Source organism: Bos mutus, chromosome 8, assembly GCF_027580195.1.
Source record: "Bos mutus isolate GX-2022 chromosome 8, NWIPB_WYAK_1.1, whole genome shotgun sequence".
Taxonomy (NCBI): domain Eukaryota; kingdom Metazoa; phylum Chordata; class Mammalia; order Artiodactyla; family Bovidae; genus Bos; species Bos mutus.
Window position 1 is genome coordinate 23,047,781 of NC_091624.1, and position 20,634 is coordinate 23,068,414.

Here is a 20,634-nt window from a genome sequence, read left to right on the forward strand (position 1 = left end):
GAGGAATGAAGAGGAAAAGTTAAAATTTTACACAACCTCCTGCTCTTTCTGCTTCTGTAACTCAGCTTTCTCCTTGCAAAGTCTGGATCATGTAGGTCACATAGTCTCAGAAAGTGGGGACTCACAATACTAGGAACTGGAGCTTATCTCCCTCACCCTTGTCCTGCTCTTTGCAATTGCCCAGCCCCTGCAAACCCACTTAAACATGACTGTTCGTGTATAAAAACTCTGCAACCCCTTTGTTCAGGGCTCAGAGCTTAGACTGTTAACTCCTCTGGGCCCACTGGCATAATAAACCTGAGTTCTCCAACTCTCCGAGTGTGGTGCTTGGTTTCTCGAGTACTGGTTTCTTCAACAGGAAAAGTGGACAACAGAGGATGAGATGGTTGGATGGCATCACCAACTCTTTGGTGATGGAAATGAGTTTTGGCAAACTCTGGGAGATGATGAAGGATAGGGAAGCCTGGCATGCTGCAGTCCATGGGGTCACAAAGAGTCAGACACAACTGAGCAGCTGAACAACAGGATGCCAATGTCCATTGTATGTGTTCCAGACTTTGCTCAGTCCTCTGAATCATCCTCACACCCAGAGGAGGTGCGGAGGGACCCAGCACTTACACCAAGGCTGAAGTTGGCAGAAGACTCAGTCCTGAAGGCAAATTGTGAAAACCACTCAGGGTCATTGTTCACAAGCATGGTGGCTTCACAGATTAAATCGCTTCCATTTTATGCTAATTTTTTTCTAATTTACAAAGCAGTGAGCTTTTATGCTCTTAAGGCAAATCTGGACAGGAGAAGAGGGGGTTGGGTTCTTTATTATAGCCTCCTAAGCAAGGACATCCTGTCCCATTACTTCATGGCAAATGGAGAAAACGTGGAAGTGGTGACAGATTTCCTATTCTTGATCTCTAAAATCACTGCGGATGGTGATGGCAACCATGAAATCAGATTTGTTTCTTGGGAGGAAAGCTGTGACAAACCTACACAGTGTGTTGAAAAGCAGAGACACTACTCTGCTGAAAAATGTCTGTATAGTCAAGGCTATGATCTTCCCAGTGGCCACGTATGGTTGTGAGAGCTGGATGGTAAAGAAGGGGAGCGCCAAAGAATTAATGCCTTCAAACTGTGGTGTTGGAGAAGACTCCTGAGAATCCCTTGCTGTCCTGAGCCAGCAAGGAGATCTAACCAGTCAGTCTTGAGGGAAATCAACTCTGAATACTCATTGGAAGGACCGATGCTGAAGCTGAAACTCCAGTATTTGGGTCATCTGATGCAAACAGTTGATCCATTGGAAAAGTCCCTGATGCTGGGAAAGATTGAGGGCGGAAGGAGAAGAGGGTGTCAGAGGATGAGAAGGCTGGATGGCATCACCAATGTAATGGACATGAACTTGGGCAAAATTTTGGGAGATGGTGAGGGCCAGAGAGGCCTGGCATGCTGCAGTCCATGGGATCTCAAAGAGTTAGACATGACTAAAGAGACTTATTGTGCATGCACACAAGCAAGGTGTACACCCTCAGAACAAGGAAAACCACATACAACACACACACAGCCAAAAGTGGACATTCATAAACACATATAGACCCAGAACAAGTGACCCCCAGGAAAGTGTCTTTGATTTCTAGAGAAGTCATCTGTGGATGATAGAATATTTAAACATGATAGAGAATGAAAGTGGAAGATTTTGACTATTTGACAAAGTCAGCCACATTAAAAACATAGAAAAATATTTAAAGACAAAATCAAATTTATCTTTTCCAGTGCTTAAAGTTATATCTATAATTTTTAGTTTTTAAAGAACAAAAAATGTTTCTGAACATGAAAGGAGAAAGAATGCACTGTTTCAGTATACGGAAGACCTTTCTAAACATGTGAAAATAAAGAAGCAATATAAGAAAAGAGTGACAAATTTGTTAACATAATTTTTTTTTTTTTGACTATGGCATGTGGGATATTTGCTCCTGGATTAGAAGTTCTAACTACTGAACTGCTAGGGAAGTCCTCTACATGACATTTTTAAACTGAAAAATTTCTTGACTGAAAAAATGTACAACCTAAAAGTTAACAATTGTATTGTATTTGGTGACTTCCTGAGGACTTATCCTGGGAAGCAGCCTCTCAGATAGGCAGTAGTGAGGATACACAGGAGTTTTTGCAACAAAAACCAGGTAGTAGAATTAAAGAAAACTAATTAAAGAAAACCAGACATCTCAAGGTAGCACTTTTCTGTGTTCGTGAAGATGCAAGAGTCTGGGCTCATTGAAAGTGTTCCTTTTATGCACACCTTAATTTCTAGTATCCTGCTTTTCTCCATCCATCCTGAATTTCTTAATGGTGAACAATCCTGGGCAGCTGCAGTGGCTGAGGACTTGATGGCTACAACATCCATTATTTGCTGGTATATTGTTCCTTCCCCTAATGAAGGGTTGTTCAGTCACTAAGTTGTGTCTGACTTTGCATCCCCATGGACTGCAGCATGCCAGGCTTCCCTGTCCTTTACTCAAAGTTTGCTCAAACGCATGTTCATTGAGTCGGTGATGCCGTCCAACCATTCCATCTTCTGTTGCCCCCTTCTCCTCTTGCCCTCAATCTTTCCCAGCATCAAGGGCTTTTCCTGTGAGTCAGCTCTTGGCATCAGGTGACCAAAGTATTGGAGTTTAGCTTCAGCATCAGTCCTTTCAATGAATCTTTAGGATTGATTCGTTTGATCTCCTTTCTGTCCAAGGGACTCTCGAGAGTCTTCTGCAGCACCACAGTTCAAAAGCATAAATTCTTCAGCGCTTTCTTTATGGTCCAACTCTCACATCCTTGCATAACTACTGGAAAAAACATATCTTTATTTATATGGACCTTTGTCAGCAAAGTGGTGTCTGCTTTTTAATTGAAGGGAAACCTCACTAAAATAGATTTGGGAGGGCAGAAAGGGGAGCTCTCATATATGTACCCCTTGAAGTCAATAAGATCCCACTGGATGAGCAGGAGGAAGACAGATTTTCTTTTTGCCTGGCCATAGCTCAGACAACGAGAGACTGTCACAATTTAGCATATGTGCTGCCTAAGCGAGCACTTTCACAATTTAGCCAATGAAAAGTTACTATACCTTGAACTCCCAGTTTCCTTTAGTGGACTTTTTATTTACAACAGCGCATCCCAACTTTTCCTTCTTCTCAACAAAAACTTTCCTTTCTTTGCTGGACTTGCATGTGTCATAGTTGTATGTCTCAAATTGCACTTGTTTTCTAGTCCCAAATAGATTTGCTTCATTGGTAAAATAACTGGCTGTTTTATTGCCTTGGGCTAACAAAGCGTTTGCAGGGGGGAAAAATACTACAAACAAAATAAAAACCCAAATTAAAAAAATTGGGTAAAATTAAAAAAAAAATTGGGTAAAATTTTTGCTACACCTATAACAAAAGAGTAGTATTCTTCAATGTGCAGAGTTCCTACAAATAAGAAGAAAAATATAACAAAAATCCAAATAGAAGAATTCACCAAGGATATAGACAATTCACAAGAAATAAATATCAAATTATCTTTTTTTTTCATTTTTGAACAGCTTTTCCTGAGATTAAATTCATTTACCAGATAATTTAACCATTTCAAGTGTAAAATTTCATGGTTTTAGTATATTCCCAAAGTTTTGATTCTATTATCATAATTACTTTTAGAACATTTTCATTACTCAAAAGAAACTCTGCACCCCTTAGTCATCATCCTCAATCTTCCTATTCCCCAGCTCCAGGCAATGACTAATCTACTTTCTGTCTTTACAGATTTGCCTCTTTGGGACATTTCATATGTAGCATTGCTGCTGGGCTGCTAATTGCTTTAGTCATGTCCAACTTTTTGTTACCGTATGTACTGTAACCCACCAGGCTCCTCTGTCAATGAGAAGCCTGCACATTCAACTAGAGAGTAGTCTCTGTTCACTGCTACTAGAAAAGGTTTGTACTGCTCACTGCTACTTACAACAATGAAGACCCAGTGCAGAGAGGAAAAAAAAAATTGAGAAGGGTGATTCCTCAAATTTTATTCTTCTTTTTCAGTATTGTTTTGGTTATTTTGGATCCCTTAAATTTGTACGCAAATTTTAGAAGCAGCTCTTCAAATTCTGCAAAACAGTCATCAGGATTTTGATAAGGGTTGCATTGAATCTGTATATCAGTTTGGAGAGTACTGCCATCTGTAAATACTCTTCCCATTTGTGAACACGAGATACTTGCAAACTTATCTAGTTCTTTATTTTGTGTGTGTGTGTGTAATAAAGTTTTATTAAAGTATAAAGGAGATAGAGAAAGCTTCTGATATAGGCATCAGAAGGGGGCAGAAAGAGTACCCACTTGCTAGTGTTAACAATGAAGTTATATAATCCAAAGAATGTCTGGAGGTTGTAAAAACCACACCAGACTTAAAATTTACATTTTAAGATAACAGAATTAGCCAGAAGATTTAATCCAGAGACTGTCCTCAGGCAGGATACATTATTGTTATATAATCCTAAGGAATGTAGAGAAGGAAAAAAAGTTTGTCCTTTCTTCCTCCTTGAGAATTCCAGACCCCTCTCTCCTTGGGGACCCCTAGACTCCTTATCAATCTGCCTAGGAAATGACTCTCTCATTCCCCCCCGCCCTTTTCTTTTAGGAGAATTATGTTGCCTAGGGAAAAGGGGCATCGTTCTCATTCCATAACTGCTTCCGAGTTGACAAGGGGCATTGTCCCTAAATTGGTGAGGCAACATATTCTCCTAATCCTCATACTGAGGATATCTGATCCAGGGGCCCCAAATAGTAGTTGGAGGAAGCTAGAGCAGTAGCAGGAGTTTGAGCAATCATTTGTAACTTAAAAGGTTTCATGCGGCTAGAAACAAATCTAGTTATACAGTTACAGATGCAGGCAACATAGTCATTAAAACAAAATCAAAATTAAAAGTCACATTATGTCGATAGTTAAAGTGCAACGAGTTGCACCAGTCCATTTTAGGGTTGGTAGATGTCATCAGATGAAGAAGAGGCATCGCATGTGATTGTTGTCGAAGGTATTCACAGCCTTGGAGAAAGTCTTTTCCTTGAAGTGGAGATGTCCACCTCCGGAAGCCTTCCACTGATGAAGAGGGGAGTGCTCCACAGACCCAGCAGTTAGACCGCCTTACTTGCTTCACACAGGGCCTGTCCATTCATTCACATAAGCACATGGTAGAGTTAGTAAAGCACAGCAGAAAACGTGTTCGCTAAGAGAACAAAGAACTAAAGCTCCAAGCATCCTTACCTTGTCCTGAAGGATCCTGGATGATCCCCCAAGATGAAAGGTTGTTGTTGAATCATGTGAAGACACTGGGATTCTTGGCCCCCGGAGGAGAAGAATTCAATCTGGGGCCAGAGACGAGGCTTGATCACTCAGAGCTTTTGTGTAATAAAGTTTTATTAAAGTATAAAGGAGATAGAGAAAGCTTCTGACATAGGCATCAGAAGGGGGCAGAAAGAGTACCCTTAGTTCTTTAATTTCTTTCATTGTTGTTTGGTAATTTTCAGAGTATAAATTTTGTACTTTTGTTAAATTCATTCCTAATTTATTCTTTTGAAATCTATAATAAAAGGAAATTGTTTTCTAAATTCCACTTTTGGTTTGCCCACTGCTACTGTATAGAAATGATTGATTTTTGTATATTGATTTTATATCCTACAACCTTGCTGAACTTGTTTATTACTTCCAATAGTTTTTAGTGGATTTCATAGGCTCAAATGACTTTTAAATATATGAAAAGCAAACAATCTCTCTTAAAATAAAATAAATGCAAACAAAAACTATCATGGGATATGGTTTTGTTCACCTACTGCACTGGTAAAGATCTAAAGTGTTCACATCATTATATGAATGTGGTACCTATTAATATTCATATTCTTCATTCAGCAATTTCTCTTCTAGGAGTATATCCAAGAGCAGCTATCTTCTGGTTCACATGCAGTTTCCCTCAGTTCAGTTCAGTCACTCAGTCGTGTCCGACTTTTTGTGACCCCATGAATCGCAGCACGCCAGGCCTCCCTGTCCATCACCAACTCCCGGAGTTCACTCAAATTCATGTCTATCGAGTTGGTGATGCCATCCAGCCATCTCACCTTCTGTTGTCCCCTTCTCCTCCTGCCCCCAATCCCTCCCAGCATCAGAATCTTTTCCAATGAGTCAACTCTTCGCATGAGGTGGCCAAAGTATTGGAGTTTCAGCTTTGGCATCATTCCTTCCAAAGAACACCCAGGGCTGATCTCCTTTAGAATGGACTGGTTGGATCTCCTGGCAGTCCAAGGGACTCTCAAGAGTCTTCTCCAACACCACAGTTCAAAAGCATCAATTCTTTGGTGCTTAGCTTTCTTCACAGTCCAACTCTCACATTTATACATGACTACTGGAAAAACCATAGCCTTGACTAGACGAACCTTTGTTGGCAAAGTAATGTCTCTGTTTTTGAATATGCTATCTAGATTGGTCATAACTTTCTTTCCAAGGAGTAAGCGTCTTTTAATTTCATGGCTGCAGTCACCATCTGCAGTGATTTTGGAGCCCCCAAAAATAAAGTCTGACACTGTTTCCCCATCTATTTCCCATGAAGTGATGGGACTGGATGCCATGATCTTCATTTTCTGAATGCTGAGCTTTAAGCTTTTTCACTCTCCACTTTCACTTTCATCAAGAGGCTTTTAGTTCCTCTTCACTTTCTGCCATAAGGGTGGTGTCATCTGCATATCTGAGATGATTGGTATTTCTCCCGGCAATCTTGATTCCAGCTTGTGCTTCTTCCAGCCCAGCATTTCTCATGATGTACTCTGCATAGAAGTTAAATAAGCAGGGTGACAACATACAGCCTTGACGTACTCCTTTTCCTATTTGGAACCAGTCTGTTGGTCCATGTCCAGTTCTAACTGTTGCTTCCTGACCTGCATATAGGTTTCTCAAGAGGCAGGTCAGGTGGTCTGGTATTCCCATCTCTTTCAGAATTCTCTACAGTTTATTGTGATCCACACAATCAAAGGGATGCATAAATAGTATTCAGGTGTCATGTGATATATAGTTATGTCACTATTTGATTCCATTTATATAAAGTTCAAAACCAGGCAAAACTAATCTGTTGAGAGAAATCAGCATGACAACATCATCATATCATTTAATTAAAACTTTTCAGGATATTTCTTTAAATCATAAGGAGTTCTTCCTTCTTAGACTAACCAAAATGCCACCATCATCCCCCTCTTCAATAATATAACTCCCCTCTATCATGGAGTTGGATGCTTGCTCTTTAAAAGTTATTATATTATCCTTTTCATAAGCACTGTATCCAGTTCAAATTCTGTCCCCCGAAATTATTACAGTAGCCTCCTACATGGTGTCCTTTATGTCATAATTCCCACTGTAAATTCTCTTCTAGATAGCACCTGATTGTTTTTAAAAACTCACCCCACAAACCTGACTGAACATCTTCAATTATTTCCCATGGGATGGAGAAACTCGCTCATGTGTGTATAGGTCTGTATAGAGTTTCTGTTGAACCTTGATATAACTCTGTGAGTAGGTAAGAGTTTAAATTCCCCAGTATCTTGGCACTTGGGGCTCTTCCTAAACCCTATGTTAACAAAGCCACATGATCCAGTATTCAGACAAGTCATCTATTCATTTATAATAAATAGTTGTTGAACCCTTGCAGTCCTCTGCAAGGTATAAAGGAAAACAGATATTGGCTCTGGCCTTTGGACTTTATAATGGGGTGGGTGGTGACTTAACAAGTCAGTTCAGTTTAGTTCAGTTGCTCAGTCGTGTTCGACTCTTTGCGACCCCATGAATCGCAGCATGCCAGGCCTCCCTGTCCATCACCAACTCCTGGAGTTAACTCAGACTCACGTCCATCGAGTCAGTGATGCCATCCAGCCATCTCATCCTCTGTCGTCCCCTTCTCCTCCTGCCCCCAATCCCTCCCAGCATCAGAGTCTTTTCCAATGAGTCAACTCTTCACATGAGGTGGCCAACAGTCACCTCATATGTAGGTAATTACAAGAGAATCAGTGCTACAAAGTAAAATAAACAAGGATGACAGTTAAAGAGAATAGAGGGCAGTCTACTTGTGCAGGTGGTCAGAAGAGGCTTTTCTGAGAAGGTATCATTTTGAAGCATATATTTGGCTGCTGTGTAGAGAATGACCTGGAGAAAGGTGTGAATGAGCCAGGGAGGAAGCTGTATAGTTGACCAGATGGCCGAACTCTCCTCCTGCTGTTTTTTCTTGGAGTCATCTATTCAGTAAATATTTTTTCAGTACCATGTGATGTTCCCTTCATGAAGTGTAAACATTCTTGTGTATGTAGACATAGTGTCCCCTCCAGAGGCAAATGCAGTGCCTGATAGGGTCCTGTTGATATACGTTGAGCCAGGTAGGGTGAAAGACTCTTCTGGTTCTCTTTTTCATCCAGCAGTGATAGTTTCAAACTGTTGGAAAGAAGCCTGGAAGGGGCATAGTACTCTAACTGATGATTTTCCTGTGGTTTCAGAAGCAAGTTAAGCCAAGAATGAGCATGGAAAGAGAGTACCTTTTGAAAAACAGGATTCTTGAGATGAAAGTGGTCCTCTTTGGTTCTTCAGGTCCCACTTCCAAAGAAAGAATATTCCAACAATCCGGCTCCCTCCCCACTAATAGGAAGACACTTTAGTGTGGGGTCTACTGAAGCTTCCTGGGAAGCAAGATGGCCAGACCTCTCTATTCAGAACGGGAAAGGAAGGGACTCACAGCCTTCTGGTTGAGGTTGTTGGGGCACCCAGTGGACTGCCTCCAAATGTGCTTCAGTGGAACATTAATTATTTTGTTGAAGTTACTTACAGGTTTCCCAGGTGGTATTAGTGGTAAAGAACACACCTGACAATGAAGGAGACATAAGAGACTGGGGTTCAATCCCTGGGTTGGGAAGATCCCTTGGAGGAGGGCACAGCAACCCACACCAGTATTCTTGGCTGGAGAATCCCATGGACAGAGGGGCCTAGTGGGCTTCAGTCCATAGGGTCGCAAAGAGTCAGACCTGACTGAAGTGACTTAGCATGCATGCACAGTTACGTAAGAAAGAGTCAATGCAAGAGGGACACTCTGACCTTCCCCTCTGTCTCCTTAAAAATAGGAAAAAATCTCCCATGTGAAAATTGCTGAAACCATGCAACTCAGATTGGGACTTGAACTCAGTTTTAACTGAGATCACACACATGGTCTCAGGACTTAATGAAACTCAGGTTCTTGATGTCTCATCACAGAAAGAATTCAGTGAGAGACAAAGTGATGGATAAGAAGTGGATCTACTTAGAAACATTCCACTGACTTGTCAATTTTTACAGGGGTGGGTAATTTCATAAGCTAATGAGTGGGAGGAGTATTTTAGTTCTTTTGGGGAAGGGGTGGGGATTTCCAGGAATTGGGAACGCCCTTTATGGTTCGCCCTTGAACTGTTACGGCGCCTGTGGGTATGTCATTTAGCTTGCTGATGTTACAGTGAGCATATATTGAAGCTCAAGGTCTAGTGGAAGTCAACTCATCTGCCATCTTGGACCTATTTGGTTGTGTCCTTGGGCTACCTCATTCTTTCAAAGGTTTCGGTACTTTTCTCAGGGTGGCTCAGCAGTAAAGAATTTGCCTCTGAAGGAAATGGCAACCCACTCCAGTATTCTTGCCTGGGACATCCCATGGACAGAGGAGTGTGGGGAGCAACAGTCCATGGAGGGTTGAAAAAGAGTCAGGCAGGACTGAGCGACTGAACAATAAATACCTTTCTTGTACCAGAAGGTACAGAGAGATCCTTATCACCAGAAACAAGGAAATCGGGCTGTAAAGCCTGTATAAACAAACCTTGTTAATTTAAAATTTACTATCCTAAGCCCAATTTCTGTTTAGATTTTTCACTAATTGTGCATCCCAACCCTATCTTGTCAACTCCTCACAAATTTATTTTTTGTCTAAAAAGTATAAAATCTGCCTGCTTTGGCCACCTCATAGATCCAATTTCTATGAGACCTATACGTGCATGCATTCAAATTTGTTTTTCTCCTGCTAATCTGTCTTGTGTCAATTTTGTCATTAGTCCACTGCATAAGAACTCAAGAGGGAAATTTCTCCCTTCCCACTACCGTCTGGGTTATAAACACTGAACATTGTGGAAAATTAATTTCCGACGCTTTCTCCTTGGTAAGTACAGTGACACACTTTTGTATATCTGTATCTAAATTGGTCCTCTAGTTGGCCTGTGAACTTGCAGTTCTTGCCAAGTGTGTCATCTGAGATGAGCACTTTGTTTCAACAGGCACGTATCACTCTTACTTGGAAGAAAAAGGTGCCAGCAAAATCCCACAGAGCAATGCTAAGCGACAATTGGGCTGCAGGTTACGGTGTAGAGAGCGCTTTCCAATAATACGACTGTCATTTGACCCGACAACATTCGGGCAGGCGGTTTATTACGAAGCTTTTCGCATTCTAGGAACCACGTCCGCCAAGTGACTCTCTGGACGCCCGGGTGGTGGTGGGGTTGGGGAAGGGACGGCACCGGGCCAGTGGGGGAGGGAACTGCTGGGCGAGAGTTGAGGGGGTATGAGGACGAGGGGAGAGGCGAGCGCCAGTCTTGGGACTGAAGCAGGTACAGCTCCAGGATGGGGTGCGGGGTAGGGGGATTCAGACTCCGGGTACAGCCTGTGGGTATTGCACTCCGAAGGAGTCAAAACTGTTCCGGACTCTTCCTTCCTCTCCCCCTCTTCCTGCAAACAACCAACCTGACACGCAAAGGGCGTCTTGGGTGAAACAGAAGGCAAACAAGTTAGCGAGTGACCGTGAGAATGCCTGGCTCCTGACTTCTGTGGAAGGCCGAGCGAGTTGGCCAGTTTGTGGAGGGGGCGGAATACGGACAAGGAGGGAGTGCGTCGTCAAGTGCTGCAAAGCTCGTCCTCCCCCGCCACGTAGGGCAGGTGAATGGGCGAGACCCGAATTTCGGCCGCGGTGGCGCAGTGCGGCGGTGGGGCCCGATTGGGAAGCCCTCAGCGCTGAGTGCTGCGTTTCCTCGGCCACCACAGCTCTGTCAGCGGATGGCCGTGTCACTGTATTCCGCTTCTTCCAAAGGGGCGGCGCGTGCAACGCAGGTCGACTTGCTGCTTAAATTCAAGGACAGGGAGGATCAGTCAGTCGGTGAAAACCCTCCCACCGCGCGAAAACGAAACTTCTAAGGATGCCAGACTTCCGGCGCAATTCGCGCCGTCCCCGGCCGCCGGGCCTTTGGGCCCTTAATGCCGCCTCTCGGAGCGCAGCTGGGACCCAGCCAGGCCCCGCCCCCAGGTGAGAGCCGCGCCTGGCCCCTCCCAGCTGCCAGGCCCCACCCCGGCGCCAGGCCCTAGTCCGCTGTGCTTGGCTACCAGGTGAGTGGTGCCAGGCCCCTCCCTGCAGCACCACCAGGCCCCGCCCCACCTCCAGGCCCTCCTTTATTCGGTCCCGCCCCGCCGCCAGGTGAGCAGCCTCCAGGCGAGTCCTGCCGCCAGGCCCCGCCCTCTGTCCTCTAGGCCCCTCCCTCCAGCTGGAGCGCCTGCGCAATACGGCCCGTCGGGCCGGGGCCGGGCGGTGCTGCCGGTGCAGTCGGCGGACGCAGTGCGCGTGCGCCGTGCGGTCGGGGGCGGGCGGCGGCGGCCGCGGAGCGGAGCGGGGGCGGGGCGGCGCCGTCTGGCTCGGTCGGGCCGGGGCGGGATCGCGGCGCGGGACGGCAGGGCCCAAGGGCTGCAGACGGCGGCCTAGGAGGCCAGCAGGTGAGGCCTGTGCAGCGCCGGGGAGCGGGCGCCGCAGCGGGGCCGCGGGCGGGGCGCGTTGAGGGGCGGTGGCGCCCAGGGAGCAGCGGGCCGCGGCGCATTGTCCGGGCGGCGGGCGGCGCCTGTACAGCGCCCCCTGCCGGCCGGGCTTCGGGCGGGGGCCTCGGGCTCGGGCCGCGCGCCTTTGTTCGCCGCCCCCGCCAACATGGCCGCCGCCCCCGGCCCGGCCGGCCAGCCCCGCGCGCTTTGTTTGGGAGGCCTCGGCACTCGAGCGGGCGGGGGGCGCGGGGTGGCTGGGCCCGGGGAGGGGGGGCAATGCGGCGGGCGCTGGCGGGGGGGCGGGGCGGGTGAGTGTTGCATAACCCGGCCTGGGCGGGGGAGGAAGGAATGAGACCCTCGGGGCCTGAGGGGGCGGTGTAGGAGTCCCCTGGGGCGGGGGTGGGGGCTGGACCCCCGGGTGGTGGGAGGGGATGTCAGGGGGGAGGGGAACGGCCCTCGGGGCGTGGGAGGGGCTGGGGCGGAGGGTGGAAGGAGGTGGGGGTGGGAAGGAGGACTGGTCTCCGTAGCTCGAGGGGCGCTGGAACCGGACCACTGAAAGGGGAGGGGGTTCTCCAAGATCGGGACCCTCCGGAGGCCTGGCGTTGCTCTCCTACCCAGGGCTGTGTACCTACGACGGCGTAACCTCCCGGGTGGTTGCCGGGGTTCTGCAGCAGTGGGCTTGGCGGAGAAGGTGGTTTTTCGGGTATCTCGGTAACCCCCCCTCAATTCCCCCGCCCCCTTGGCTGCTTGTCCACGCGCCCTGGGGAGCTCTGCGCGGGACTAGCCGACGGCGGGCGTTTCTGCACACGCACACTCAAACACACACACACACACAGTTTTCTTTTTCATCACGAGTGACCTTGAGCGCATTCCGCAAGCATTTGCTGAGATTAATCGCACGGCGCGGAAACTGCGCAGTGCCTACGGTTGGCTCTGTTCATCTTTCCTGTTGGGGATGCGTTGTCGACTTTACCGGATTGAATTTTAGTGATGGCCTCAGCCATAAATGCCTAGAAATAAGCACCCCAAATCTGTTTACGCAGTTGCTTCACGCTTATTTGCTTTTTTTATGATTTGTGGGTTGGGATTCCTGGTTTTGGAGAGGGTTTTCCATGCATGTTGAAGTAGCAAATACAGATCTGCTGTACGTCAGAAAGCAACCCTCAGTACCTTTAAGTGTTAAAGGATTGCGCTGTATAACCTGACTTCTGCCAAAGACGACATACCTCCCCAAATGCGAATTCCTATATAACTTCTGTTGGAATTTTCTGGAAGGAATTCTGCGGTCTGAAGGGATTGATGGAGAGTACAGTAATTGCTTTCTACATACCTTTGTTAGGAAATGAAAACTAAACCTGTACTTGAGGGTGTATATACCAGGACAGATTGAGTCTGTTAACGTTCTTAGAGGTTGTGAACTTTTAAGAGGCTGTGAAATTTCAGATGAGGGTCAAGTGAGATGAGGAAACTTCTGCCCTTCCCCCAATTCTTGGGTAAGAGGCAAATACCAGAAAATTGTAGCTAACAATTTATAGAACCTTTATCATCAGACTTGGTTTGTTGTTGAGCAGCTAAGTCGAGTCCGACTCTTTTTGTGACCTCCTGGACTAACCTACCAGGCCCCTGTGTTCACGGGATTTGACTTGATAATTGCATGCAAAGGTCGTTAAATGTTTGTCAGAATCGTCGATAGTAGGTGTGTGTTTCTTGTGAGAAAATAGAATTTCTTTGAGTAGCAAAATGGTTACTTCAAAATTCTGAGAAATGAGTTAAGGAAAGAGACCTTCAGTCAATCTCTATGATTAACTTAGAGTTTGTTTTTTTTTTAAGATTTTAGATGATCCCCAGAGTTTTGATAGTAGTTTCTTTATTTACTAGTTTAGAACCCAGTCATAATATTTACTTTGTTTTGAGTATATATATGAAGCAGCGTTTAAGGTGGTATTCTTTGTGACACTCATGCTAAGAAATGCTACAGGAAAATCAAAGGAGTCTTTGGTCACCTTAGTTTGGGAAACAGTGCTATGTTCTTTTCCTTTTCCCCCAGGGTAACAATTCACAGTATCCGGTTAGTGGTGCTGAGAAATAATACCAACATTGTTTTCCATATTTGACCTTATATAGTTTGTTGTTTTTAGTGTAACATGTAGTAACACTCATGAAATCTAGGTAATGGCGAAATGTTGGTCATTGGTGTCCTTACAGGTAATGGTACCACTCTCATAAATCATGGAGTGGGAGGTTGATGTGATTTTTGTTTGCTTGTGCATCCTGTGGGAAAGAGTACCTCAAATTTGACTCTTAACGGTATTGATATGATATAATTGAGCTATTAATTTGAAATCTTAACTAGAAGAAATTTAATTATGCAGTGTTCTCTCTTCCCAATGACTTATCTGGTTGTATACAGATAAACTCCATTGGCTGTACTCCTTAATTGTTAGCATTTTTTCCTCTGGTATGTTAGAAACACATAAAAATGATACTGCTGTTCTGGAAGAATTATGGTGGATTATTGCAGAGATTAAAAATAACAGTGTTGTTGGATATTTCTTTTGAATTAGCAGAATTCTAATTTGTTGAGAAAAATATATGTCATGGAAATACTCCCTTATATTTATTAGATGCTTAATTGTGTTTTTTTTTCTTTCCTTTGAACAAAAAGAAATTGGAAATGGGGAATCCATTGTGAAAAAGATGTGAACTCTGGAGTTGGATGTGGAGATTGAATGGCCTTCAACTCTGAAGAGTCTGGGTTGAAATCCAACCCCACTCCTTACTGGTCCAAAGCCACATACCTGGTTGATCACATAGCCCTTCTAAGCGCTATTCCTCAACTGTAAACTGGGATGAAGCCTATCATGTAAGGCTATTACAGTAGTTAAATGAAATGGATGTGTAGAGTTCCCAGTACAGTTCCTGAAATGCAGCAGCTGTGCCAGTCATTGTTGATTTCCTTCTTCTTCATGCTTTTGAACTTTGCTATAGTTACTAGCATTCTTTTTTCGACAATAGGTTGCTTAGTTGTGCTTGTCGTCTACTAAATTTTTAATTAAATCTTTATTGGGTGCTTATTTTTTGGCTTTAAAATTGCCATAAGTCAGATGTGGGCATGATACATGAAGATGTGCCCTTCGAGACCTTACAGCTTGGTAGGGAAGATACCCAGGCATATGGAGAGAAGGTGATGTTCCTGCAGGGTTAAGAATATAGGTTAGAGGAAAGCAGTCTAGATGAAGGAACAACAGGAGCGGAGTCATGATGAGTGTCAGACCATTACAATCAAAAGTTTTCCTGTGTTATCTGTTATTCCCATGTGAGTGATTCCTAGGGCTTCTGGATATCATAAGTTCCCTGTAGGTATTGATCATACAACTGCTGACACACTTAAGTTTGACATGATCAGTCTGTCTAGGAATGAATTTGGGGCCAGATTTTAAATAATTGAACATATCACATTAAGGTGGTTGCTGTTTTATTCAGAGGGTGGTGGTGGTGGGTGGGTGCGGGGAGCCATTGAAAGACATTAAACCTTCTGAAAGATGGATTGAAGGAATCTACCAGTGTTCCAGCTCAAGTTTACAAGAGTCTAACCTGTTGAATAAGGATAAAGTAATTTGAAGCAAAGGCAATTTGTCTGGAGACACTAAAATGTTAAATGTGTTGATTTTTTTGGGGGTGGGGAGCATCAATTCATCATAGATATTGTTTTATCCATATGTTGAGAGAGTAAATAAAGAGACTAATGAAATATTTGAATACCACTTGAAATGTTTTTAGATTGTAGTAATAAGAGGCAGGACAATTTTTTAAACTTAGATTATATTTGTTTGCTTATATTTGTTGTTCAGCTTGCTTATAGTTACATCCATATAACTTAGGTTTAATATTTGGTCCTGTCTGCAAATGATCTACATATTTATTTATAGATGGTCTATGTAATTACAGACATGTATGTCTATATGACCTCAGTTCAATTCAGTTCAGTTCAGTCGCTCAGTCCTGTCCATGAATCACAGCACGCCTCCCTGTCCATCACCAACTCCTGGAGTCCACCCAAACCCATGTCCATTGAGTCAGTGATGCCATCCAACCATCTCATCCTCTGTCGTCCCTTTCTCCTCCTGCCCCCAATCCCTCCCAACATCAGGGTCTTTTCCAATGAATCAACTCTTCGCATGAGGTAGCCAAAGTATTGGACTTTCAGCTTCAGCATCAGTCCTTCCAATGAACACCCAGGACTGATCTCCTTTAGGATGGACTGGTTGGATCTCCTGGCAGTCCAAGGGACTCTCAAGAGTCTTCTCCAACACCACAGTTCAAAAGCATCAACACCACAGTTCAAAAGCATCAATTCTTCGGCGCTCAGCTTTCTTCACAGTCCAACTCTCACATCCATACATGACCACTGGAAAAACCCTAGCCTTGACTAGACAGACCTTTGTTGGCAAAGTAATGTCTCTGCTTTTCTATATGCTATCTAGGTTGGTCATAACTTTGCTTCCAAGGAGGAAGCGTCTTTTAATTTCATGGCTGCAATCACCATCTGCAGTGATTTTGGAGCCCCCAAAATTAAAGTCTGACACTGTTTCCACTGTTTCCCCATCTATCTGCCATGAAGTCATGGAACCAGATGCCATAATCTTCATTTTCTGAATGTTGAGCTTTAAGCCAACTTTTTCACTCTCCTCTTTCACTTTCATCAAGAGGGTTTTTAGTTCCTCTTCACTTTCTGCCATAAGGGTGGTGTCATCTGCATATCTGCTGCTAATGCTAAGTTGCTTCAGTCGTGTCCGACTCTGTGCGACCCCATAGGCGGTAGCCCACCAGGCTCCCGCGTCCCTGGAATTCTCCAGGCAAGAACACTGGAGTGGGTTGCCATTGCCTTCTCCAGTGCATGAAAGTGAAAAGTGAAAGTGAAGTCGCTCAGTCGTTTCTGACTCTTTAGCGACCCCATGGACTGCAGCCCACCAGGGTCCTCTGTCCATGGGATTTTTCAGGCAAGAGTACTGGAGTGGGGTGCCATTGCCTTCTCCGGCATATCTGAGGTTATTGATATTTCTCCCGGCATTCTTGATTCCAGCTTGTACTTTTTCCAGCCCAGCGTTTCTCATGATGTACTCTGCATATAAGTTAAATAAGCAGGGTGACAGTATACAGCCTTGACGTACTCCTTTTCCTATTTGGAACCAGTCTGTTGTTCCATGTCCAGTTCTAACTGTTGCTTCCTGACCTGCATATAGGTTTCTCAAGAGGCAGGTCCGGTGGTCTGGTACTCCCATCTCTTTCAGAATTTTCCACAGTTTATTGTGATCCACACAGTCAAAGGCTTTGGCATAGTCAATAAAGCAGAAATAGGTGTTTTTCTGGAACTCTCTTGCTTTTTCAGTGATCCAGTGGATGTTGACCATTTAATCTCTGGTTCCTCTGCCTTTTCTAAAACCAGCTTAAACATCTGAAATTCCACAGTTCACGTACTGTTGAAGCCTGGCTTGGAGAATTTTGAGCATTACTTTGCTAGTGTATGAGATGAGTGCAATTGTGTGGTAGTTTGAGCATTCTTTGGCATTGCCTTTCTTATGGATTGGAATGAAAACTGACCTTTTCCAGTCCTGTGGCCGTTGCTGAGCTTTCCAAATTTGCTGGCATATTGAGTGCAGCACTTTCACAGCATCATCTTTCAGGATTTGGAATAGCTCAACTGGAATTCCATCACCTCCACTAGCCTTGTTCGTAGTGATGCTTTCTAAGGCCCACTTGACTTCCCATTCCAGCTTGTCTGGCTCTAGGTGAGTGATCATACCATCGTGATTATCTGGGTTGTGAAGCTCTTTTTTGTATAGTTCTTCTGTGTATTCTTGCCACCTTTTCTATCTTCTGCTTCTGTTAGGTCCATACCATTTCTGTCCTTTATTGAGCCCATCTTTGCATGAAATGTTCCCTTGGTATCTCTTATTTTCTTGAAGAGATCTCTTGTCTTTCCCCTTCTGTTGTTTTCCTCTATTTCTTTGCATTGATCCATGAGGAAGGCTTTCTTATCCCTTGCTATTCTTTGAAACTCTGCATTCAGATGCTTATATCTTTCCTTTTCTCCTTTGCTTTTTGCTTCTCTTTTCACAGCTATTTGTAAGCCCTCCTCAGACAGCCATTTTGCTTTTTTGCGTTTCTTTTTCATGGAGATGGTCTTGATCCTTGTCTCCTGTACAATGTCAGGAACCTCTGTCCATAGTTCATCAGGCACTCTATCAGATCTAGTCCCTTAAATCTATTTCTCACTTCACGGTATAATCATAAGGAATTTGATTTAGGTCATGCCTGAATGGCCTAGTGGTTTTCCCCACTTTCTTCAATTTAAGTCTGTATGACTTACTTATCCATATATTAACTAATCATATCTAAATTAATATTCCTAGTATGAGTTTTAGGTCTTGACACAAGGCTAAGAATGTTCTTTTCCCTGTGTACAGGGTTGATTTGTTATTGTGTATTTCCTTTTGCTTTCTCTCCTTTAGGATCACTGTGGACCTATGGAATTTTATGTATTGTGTGTCTTAATCAAGTAGTCATCATTCTTTTTCCTCACCTTATCCTAGTTTGGTCATGGCTTGGTGCTTTCAAACTAGTTTCTTGCCTTGGATGTGACCCTGTTAACCTTTGAACTGTTTCTTGCTCATGTTACACGATGTCTGAGACTGACTTTATGCTTTTTCTGCCCAATATCTATCAACCAGTTCTTTCAGCTCTTCTTAGCAGGCAGTGGAGTTTAGATACCAAAATCTAGTGCTGTGTGTCCTTATTGCCTTTGAGATGCCCTTGCTGTCATTGGCCGGACTTGGGAAATACTAGTTTTGATTTTGTGTTGCTAGTTCCAGTTCACATTTAACTTCATAGGGTTTTTACTTTGGGTTTATCCTTCTCTAATGTTAAAAATTTGCATTCTTATCAACTTTAATTACTTTCCTTTATCCTACAGTATAAGCATAATAGTTCAAAAACTTTTTAACAGTTGAATGATTGTAGGTTTTCTATTTTATTCCCTTTGTTTTAAAAATGTTTACATTCTGAATTATGGAATTATTTGAAGACATTTTCTTTCTGATTTTGTAATCAATTTGATTATTAGTTTGGTTTATTTGAATGAAATCCCTAACATTTAAGGATTGCTTTAATGTTTTTCTAAACGCATTTTTTTCAGTGTGTAAAACATTTATATAGTTCCAGAGTCAAAGCTGCATTATAAAGGTGTGTTCACATTCTGCCTTCTTTTCCTATCTCTAAACTCTTCTCCTCATGCTCTATTTTTATTTCTGGTTTATTTTTCCACTTATTTTTGCAATGTAAGGAAACATTTTTTTACCTGCTTTTCTTAAAAAAAAGTTTGTACGTGCTTTTGTTTCCAAAAAGCTTGTATACACTGTTGTTTCTTCCTTTTTACCTAATGTATTCTGGAGATCACTTCATATACACTTCTATATTCTTGGTATGTACTCTTTTGTGCTTGTAGTTCATTTTCTAAGTATATGTATAATGTTTATATTCTGCTGCTGTTAAAAAATTATTGCAATGAATAACGTTTGATATATTGTTTTGTATTTGATCAGGTATAGTCATCTCTGCCATTAGGGAGCCTGGCCCTTGTTCTTTCCCTCTTCCTGGAATGCTTTTCTGTCCAAATTTCACTTCTTCTTAGTCTCCTTTCCTTGTCTCAAGCCTCACTTTCTGATGAAAGCTGTTTTAATGAAAGTGTTTGTAAATTTTATAATAAAGGTAGAATAGAGAATCTCAATATATCCATCACTTGCTTGCAGTAACCATCAATTTTCTGAAGATTTTGAAGTTTTTTCTTGACTTTCGTCAAGTCCTTACATTAGAGACATTGCTGTCCTTCCCAAGTGCTTATCAAAATTACAGGGTTACATTTGTTCACATGATTTAATGAGTTTTTGTTTTCTCAAAAAGGCTGAGCTTCATGAGAGCAGAGATTCTTAATTGTTTTTGTCCATCAATACTTTTCTGGTCCTTAGCTCAGTTCTTGGGTTCTGAGAGCTCACGTCCCCTGGGCCCTAGCTAGCATTGTCCAAAGGCAGATTGAGGCTGTGTGGTTAAATGTGTGGTTTCCTCTCCAGGAGTCTGTCAGATAGTCTTTTTCAGAGATCTCAGTTAATACAGTGTAGGAGCTGGCGATGCAGCTTGTGTGCCTCATGCTAGACTTGTAGTCCATAGGACAAGAATTTGAGAAAGAAAGGTGGAAGTGCCTTGGGGAAGAAGACAGACTGGAAGCCACAGCAAGACAGATGGAAAGCTGTGTCAGTTGTGTTGCTTCTGACACTGGTGTGTGGGCATCCAGAAAGAGCTGGGCCTTTGTCTTGGAGCTGACCACACACATTGGCTCAGGAGACAGAGACTCAGGGAGCCTGGGGGAAGGTAGAGAAGCTGTTGCAGCCTCGCATCAGTGAGGCAGATGGGGAGTTAGTGAGTGCAGATGTCCTGCCAGATGCGCCCTCCGTCTGTGGCATGGTAGTCTCTCTGTAGCCCACCCAGTCCTGAAGCAAATACAAGGGAAAGCCTGGGAATGCAGTTTAGCCTAGCCAAGTTAAAACATTACAAAGCAAAATGATGAGCTCAGGGTTTTAAATTCCCAGTGAGGGTTCCCATAAGGAACCTGAAAGTTTCTGTGCTGCCCTAAAACTGCAAATTGAATTCCCTGTTAGTAGGTGAGAACTTGGATTGGTTAGGAGTGGAATCCTGAAAATTGGATTAGAGACATATGGTCAGTTTCTGATTTAGCTGGAGATCTTGAAG

General features: G+C 43.7%; 1 protein-coding gene across 3 annotated transcripts in view; it reads left to right on the forward strand.

Moving 5' to 3' along the window:
• Positions 1–11,313: 11,313 nt before the first annotated feature.
• Positions 11,314–20,634, forward strand: part of SPIN1 (spindlin 1) — an 82,054-nt gene continuing 72,733 nt past the window's right edge. The window contains exon 1 of one of the 3 annotated variants that reach the window (XM_070375206.1): positions 11,314–11,332. The gene's annotated coding sequence lies outside the window, so the exon portion shown is untranslated. Of the gene's footprint in view, positions 11,333–11,654; positions 11,794–20,634 lie in introns of those variants that run through there. The other 2 variants (XM_070375205.1, XM_070375207.1) reach the window with 2 other exon arrangements.